This window comes from Otolemur garnettii, unplaced genomic scaffold (genome assembly GCF_000181295.1).
Source record: "Otolemur garnettii isolate 467f Iridium unplaced genomic scaffold, OtoGar3 scaffold00008, whole genome shotgun sequence".
Taxonomy (NCBI): Eukaryota; Metazoa; Chordata; class Mammalia; order Primates; family Galagidae; genus Otolemur; species Otolemur garnettii.
In genome coordinates, this window is record NW_003852403.1 from 13,766,033 (window position 1) to 13,773,526 (window position 7,494).

The following is a 7,494-nucleotide window of genomic DNA, read 5'->3' on the forward strand; positions in this document are numbered from 1 at the left end:
GCATTTCCCAGCACAGCATGAGCCCCTTCTGGGATAATTCTGGCCTCAGGTTCCTCAGCTCAAACACAGAAGCCCCACACAGGGAAGCACCACTTTCCCCTTCCCAAGCTCAGACTCCAGATGGTATCCTGGCCAGGATGCAAGGGCTTCCGGGGAGGGTAGAGGCCCTAGTACCCATAGCCTGGCTCTGGTTTTTAAATGCCCAGAGCCGAAGAGGCTAGGTCTCAGAGAAGAGGGGGCCAGCAGGCAGCCCATGGAACCAGACTTTATGGGGAGGTCCCAGGGAAAGTGTGAGTCATTCAGAGAGTCAGAGGGCTTGGCAGAGGGACCCAATGGGTGGGCTAGAAGAGGAGAGGGGAATGAGTAAGAGGGAGAGGAGGAGACCGGGAAAGCCTGAAAGACATCTCAGAAACTGGGGTGGCATGTTATCTCAGCACTCGGGAGGCTGGCCTGGGCCTCTGAGGAGGAAGGGGCTACCTAAGACCCAGCCTGGATGTTCTCCAAGATGACAGCCAGAGGGAGAGGGAGACCAGGGGTGGGAGTAGGACTGGGGCAGTCCCAGCATCAAGGCCATACTCATGGCAGGGCATGGCTTCTAGAAGGAGCAGGAGATGATGGCTGGCAGGAAGGCCAGCACCCCTCCCCCCCATGGGCCACCTGTCCTGCCCCATCCTCCTCAAGTGACCCCACAAGGCCCTTCCTGTTTTCTTGCCCCCTTCCTGCACTTTTTCGCAGGGCTGTCCTATTTAGCAACCCATCTGGAAACTGAGTTCTAGAGGACCAGAGCCCAGCTTGTGGAACATGTAGTAGCAGGGCAGCTCTGAGAGTTGAGCAAAGCCCCTTGCCCTCCATTGCCCACATTCCTAGGAGCCTTCACTGGGGTGGCAGAGCCTCTTGGCTATCAAACGACTTGGTGCACTTAAAGGCCCTCCCTTCCTGGGTCCAGCTCAGGGAGATAATAAGGGCTTGATGCAGGTTTCCACTGCATCAACTGGTAGTTTCCAACTCCCCAGTACAGTGTGCAAGAAGGGAGGTAGCTGGGTAGCAGGAGGTACAGAGGGTCTGTGAGTTGGGAAGAATGCTCACTGCTGAGGGGCTGGTAGCTCTGGGTAGAATTGCTAAAGGTCAAAGCCTTTGTGCCTGAGAAGATGAGATGGCATGGCACATGTAGAACTGTTTTTCCAGATTTAGGGGCTGGGCCAGCACCAGGTAGAATGGTAATGGTGAATGTGGTGTTTAGGAGCCCAGGGAAATTGAAGATGCCCTTTTCCAGGCCTGAGTCAAGCTGAGATGGGTGTAGGGAGCATCTAAAGAGCCAGAACCCAGCAAACCCAAAGGCTGGCAGAGCCTCTTCTTCCCCATAGGCATGCCCAGGACCTGTGGAAGTTACTATCCTTGCCCTGTCCTTATGCGCTGAGGAGTCCTAAACTTTGGGACTAACAATTTTAAGCTCAGGTGCATTGAGGCTAGGGAGGGAAGACCCCACTTTCCCCTTAAGAGTAAACTAGGCAGGACCTTGTTTACTTGTTGACTTGTTGAGTAACCCAATGCTGCAAGCCTCTGACACAGCAATGGTCAGGTCTTAGGAAATCCACAACCCACTGCCCAGAGGCCCTGAAGTGGAGAGAAACAGCCTGAGGCCAGTCCGCCAGTCCATGGCACGAGGCAAAAATACTCAATTCCAGGGGCACCTAAGAGCCAGAAATATTGAGAGGCTCTTACTGAGCTGGGCTGGTTGCTCCTGTTTTCCCTCAAGCAGGTCAAAGTTCTGCTGGGGAGTAACCTCCATGGTAGAGGATGGCTCATTGCCGGGAAGTTAAAAAAGGCCACCTCCCTATATGCATACAGTATATGGGGTCTTAGGCCTGGGGTAGTGTGCCCTGCACACCTGGGCTTCTGTAGAGCCCTTTGCTGTTTGGCTTTGGAAGTTAGTAAGACCTATGTTCAGATCCCAAGATGGCCACATACTGCTGTGTGACATTGGGCAAGTTACTCAGCATCCCGGAACAAGTTCCACATCTCTAAAATGAGGATGATGATAGGACCTCCCTCAGATGGCTGTTGGGAAGAGCTGATGAACACTTAACAAGGCACCTGGCTTGTTGTGAATGCTATATAATATTGTCATGGCTTCCAGAGGCCATATGCCATTGGCTTCCCATCTGAGCTCCTTGCTGCCTGCAGGTCCCTGTGGTGCCCAGGGCATGGGAAGGTATTGGGTGGCTTCTCCAAAATCCCGGACTCTCAGGGATGCATCAGTTCAGCCACCTGTAGGCACCTATAGGCACTTATAGTTTGAAATGTCCAGGGAGGTGTCTACAGGGTCTCCTTTTAACATCCTGTCCATCCTTTAGTAATTCAGTAATGAAGTTGCTCTGCTACTCACCAAGCAGGCCCAGTTCCTTTAACTTGTCTACATAGGATCTTATTTTCCATGGGGACCTGGGGTTAAGTCTGACCTCTGAGGTTCACTCATTGGGGGACCACACATACTTCTTCTTTATCTGTGCGATAAAGGCAGGTTGGGTGGCATGTTCTCAGGTTGGGTGGCATGTTCTATTCACTCTCTTCTGAAGGGTAAATCTATGATCGTGTTTCCCAAGCTTCAGTCATTTGCTTATCACCTTTATGATTTCTTCATTGTCTGCCTATTATCATGTTTACTTATTTTTTTTCTTTACATTTGCTCATTCTTTTGAGTAAGTAGATTTTTAAAGGAAACTTTATATCACTCCTATAAGTGGAAATCTACTATCACTTGCCATAAATAGAACAAAACCATAAAATACGTAGTAAGAAAACCAAATATGGGTATTAAATTCTAGTTGGAAACTTTAGTCTGGGGAAGGCTCTGAGTCTTAAACCTGCTGCTGCCCCTTGCAAAAGAAAATAAGAAAAGAAAAGAAATAAAGAGGAGATGAGCGAGTTAGAGAGAGAGAGAGAGAGAAAGGTTTTAGAGACATTGGCATTAAACTGAGAATTTCATTTTGATGTCATCAGGACTGAAAGAGAATTGAAAAGGGAATAACCTTCTTTACGGATGATTCAATGTTATTTAATGTAAAACCAAAAGTAAAACTATCTGTGTTATACATGCTGCCAGCAAGCTGGGCGCTCCTCATTGGCCAGACCCTGTGTCCCTCTGCAAAAAGGAGGTGGGACTTCTAGGCAGGCCCTGGCTACTCTAGTCTCCAGAGCAGTGTTTTTCAACCTTTTTTGCTTCATGGCACACTTGAACCTATAGTTAAACTTCTGCGGCACACTTAAATTATGTAAATTTAAAAAAAGAGTAAAAAAAAAGATGCTTACTATGCTTTGAACTTCTGTTGAAAATAATTTAATTAATGATCTTTAAAATTTTTTTGTGGCACACCTATGATCCTCTCACAGCACACTGGCTGAAAATAACTGCTCTAGAGAGTAGGCAGATGGCACCAGACCTCCTGAAGCCAAGTGCCTGAGTTTAAATCCTGGCAGCACCACTTACTAGCTAGGAAGCTACTTAACCTCTCTGTGCTTTGGTTTTCTCACCTGTGAAATGATATTAGTACCTACCTCATAGGATGGGAGGATCAAGTAAGGGCAAGTAAAAGTGCTCAGAAGGATGCTGGCACAAAGCAGGAGCCCTGTTGCTATTACTGCCACTTAGCCTCCTGTCCTGATGCTAGGGGACAAAAAGACCTGACTCAGAGGTGTAGCAAGTCTTCACAGCATGAGGTCATGAGGCTAGCTGGTAGCCTGGGCTGTATACCGTCCTCCTCAGGGAGGACCTGGCATGTCTGGGAGAGTCATCCAGAGAAGCATCCACTGGCCAGGGCCTCTGGTCAGCTGCCCAGGCCCTCCCAGGGAGGTATGCTCACTGCTAACCTCCAGCCCCGGATGCATGGATGCTTTCCCAAGGTGCTGGAAGGTCCGCTTCCTCCAATAGAACCCGCTTCCCCTTCCCGGCCTCCTTGGCCTATATGAATGGACACTTCCTGCAGGGGCAGGTATCAATAAACACATCTGAGCACCCTTTGTCCTCACTGGCTGAAGAACCCTGTGGGCAGGGCAGACTTGCTGGCTTCAAGCCCTCAGCCTTTGCCCTGGAGCACTTCCTTTCTTAGTGTGGGCAGCTCTGTCCTGATTGGTCCCTGCCTCTGTATCCCTGTGTGCCCTGCATCTGGGTAAAGGCACAGCCTAGTCTTTCCCTATAGCCCCTGTGGACCATCTTGGGGGATGGACCCTGGTAGGGAGTGACTGGCTCTTTGGAGCCCCCCTGCGAGGCCAACAACTGGGTTGTTTGTATCTAGAGCAGGGCCAGCAACAGCAGGTGATTAATAACTGTCTGTTTGGCAACTCCCAGTAGCTGGACAGAGTTCAGCTGTTTGGGTGGAGACTCCTAGGCCCAACTAACCAAACTGGTGACCCACCTCTAAAGGCGGGGGCATTGCCTTGGTGACCACAGGCTACATTTGTGCCCAGTCAGGGAAAACACACAGGCCTGTTCTCACCCACAGTTCACCCAGGGCTTGCTGGGAGGAAAGAAGTGAAGGTCACAAAAACTGGCTTTGAGAAAAAATGCCAAACAAAAGTTCCTCTTCCCTATGCTGGGACAGAAACTTTTACTAGAGGCTGAGGATGTAACAGCTCGAAAGGGGCAGAAGCCGGACTCGTCCCTCTCTGCTGTGAGCCTGGTTCTTGCTAGAACCCTGGGAAATATTTGTGGAATGAAAGAATGCTGTTTTCAGTTTGCGTCTGAGGCGGATTGCATGGAGGGCACAAGAGGTCAGCTCAGGGTCAGTTTATTCTCTCAATAGCTGAGGGATGAGGTGTGAGCCACATCTGACCCTGGAGGCTTTTGGAGGGTTTAGGAGGGATGTGGGCTTTTCCTGTCTGCAGTGCTGGCCTGTCCAAGGTGTGGATCTGAGCTCTTCTGAGGCGTATCCTCATCTTTAAAACGGGGACGATAATATCCATGTTGGGGGGTGTTATGAGAATTAAATTAGGTAAGTACAAAGTGCTCTACTATGCAGTGGTTCATGCTTGTAATCCCAATATTTGGGAGGCCAAGGCAGGAGGATTGCTTGAAATCAGCAGTTCAAGACCAGCCTAAGCAACATAGTGAGACCCCATTTCTATAAAAAATAGAAAACTTAGCCAGGCTTGGTGGCACACAACTGTGGTCCCAGCTACTTGGGAGGCTGAGGCAGGAGGATCTCTTGAGCCCAGGAGTTTGAGATTGCAGTGAGCTATGATTGTGCCATTGCACTCCAGCCTGGGCAGCAAAGTGAGCAGCTATTGGGAGGAGAAAAGGGAGAGGAGAAGGGAGAGGAGAGAAGGGAGAGGAGAGGAGAGGAGAAATGAAAAGGAAAAGAAAGAAAGCTCAGCAAGTGCATAACACATAATAAGTGGTCATAAGCTCACAAGACTTCAGAGCTATAGGGGGCCTAGGAATGTGGGGCATCTCTCAGGAGATGAAAGGGAGGCCCAGAGAAAGATTAGACCTGTCCAAATCGCATAGCTAAGTGGGCACTGAGACCCAGAGATCTTGCTGCCCAGGCCAGAGTTTTAATCCTGAGACCTGGAACTTCCCTGGCTCTGTAGCCAGTGGTAGGGGGAAGAGGGCGCTGGGGTCCTGGCCCCAGAGAAGCACAGTGACTAGGTTCCCGGCTGGCACATGCTTAGGCCCAGGGCCTGGGTCATTTTCCTGTCCTACATGTTCTAGCCACCCTGGAGCCAGGGGCCTTCCTTCCCACCCACTTTTCCCGGTCTCTGACAATGACCCAGGTGTCTGAAAGGATCTGCTTGTGACAATAAGAAACATCCTCCCACCAAATAATTATAATCCCAGGGCCGTACACAGGGACGTGTGCAGGCCCACTCCGTGTCCGTATGCTGTTTTTCCCAATGCCATGCCCTTGCCTGTCCTCCCAAGGACAGGCTGCTCTGGGCCTTGTCCTGGCCAGAGTTTTAGACCCAACAAACAGGATGTTTTCTTTCCCTCCCTCCATACCCCCAGGACAAAACCCCTGTAGACCCTTGGCTCACTCCTGTCTGGACCTTTTGCTTAAAAATGGGCTCGGCGCCTATAGCTCAACCGGCTAAGGCGCAAGCCACGTACACCTAAGGTGGCGGGTTCGAATCCCCAGCTCGGACCTGCCAAACAACAATGACGGCTGCAACCAAAAAATAGCCGGGCGTTGTGGCGGGCGCCTGTGGTCTCAGCTACTTGGGAGGCAGAGGCAGGAGACTCGCTTGAGCCCAGGAGTTGGAGGTTGCTATGAGCTGTAATGCCACGGCACTCTACCCAGGGGGACAGCTTGAGGCTCTGTCTCAAAAAAAAAAAAAAAAAATGAACATTCACTTCTGGCCCCCAAACCTGAATCACAGCGCAGCTTCTTTTTTCTAAAAGGGGAAGAGGTCCTTTTGGGACCTACCGGGTGGGTGGCCTGTGTGTATGTGACAGGGAGGTGTTGGGGATTGAACAATTCCACTCTCCCTGCAGTCCTTGAACTGTGCTGTGTTACCCTGTGGGTTTCAAGGAAATTTAACTCCGGAGCAGAAAATCCCTTCCTTCTGCTATCAATCTTGGGGTCATTAACACCATTGCTGCTGGGATGCTGACAGGTCTCAGCCTGGTGCCCTGCCCCCATCTCCTTGTTCATAGGGACACCCAGCCTGCCCACCAAGCTGGCCCCACCTCACCCACATCTCAGTCTCTCTCCATCTACACTTCTGTCCTCTTGTTGGTCCCCACCCAACCCGGGTCAGCTTTGGGCTCCACTTCCTGCTCCTGCCTCCGCCTCTCCTCTGCCTGCCTTCCTCACCACCCCCAGGCTGTAGCCCTGCCTCCGCCCAGCCTGCCCTCCCAACAGCCCCTCCAGGTCTTGTGCTGGAGCTGCTGGGAGGGGTGATGGTGGGAGCTGCCCCTTGGCCTGCTACAGGTACAGCACAGGGCAGGGGTCATGCCAGGGTCCGCTCTTCGGGTGAGTTTTGGTTATTCCTGGGAGCATGTAGGAAAGCCCTTTCCCTAGACACTCCAATTTTCTTGCATAGCTATTGTTGTGCAGTACGAAGCAGAAGTCCAGGCTGGCATGGACAAAAGCAAGTGCACAGCCAGGCTTTCTGGGGCTTCTTTTCCCCTGAGCCTGCTGCAGGTTAGCAGTCAGAGGATAGTTGGTTAGTCCCTGCTCTGCAGGCTTCCACTGGGGACCTTGGGTGGGTCATCTCCTGTCTGAGCCTGAGGGTCATATCTGTAGGATGATAGACTTGGGCAGTGGAATCCCACCCTGGCTAGCCCAGGGAGCCACACTCATGCATCACAAATTCAAATGTCCATGGGGCCAAGAAAATATGGTAAGAGGCTGAAGCAGGCTTTTACATGGAGACATTAGGGAATAGTGGGGACTGCAGCAAATTGGAGCACAGATGCCCCATCTAAAGGGGAGACTTCCATTGACTGCTGCCTTGTGGGAAAAATAGATTACTATTATCTTCTTTTTGGGGGGGGGG

The 7,494-nt window shown here is 51.2% G+C and overlaps 1 protein-coding gene across 1 annotated transcript in view; it reads left to right on the forward strand.

The window, feature by feature from the left end:
* The window catches only part of VSIR (V-set immunoregulatory receptor), a 24,184-nt gene that overhangs the window by 805 nt on the left and 15,885 nt on the right, over window positions 1-7,494 (forward strand). The window lies entirely within an intron of this gene.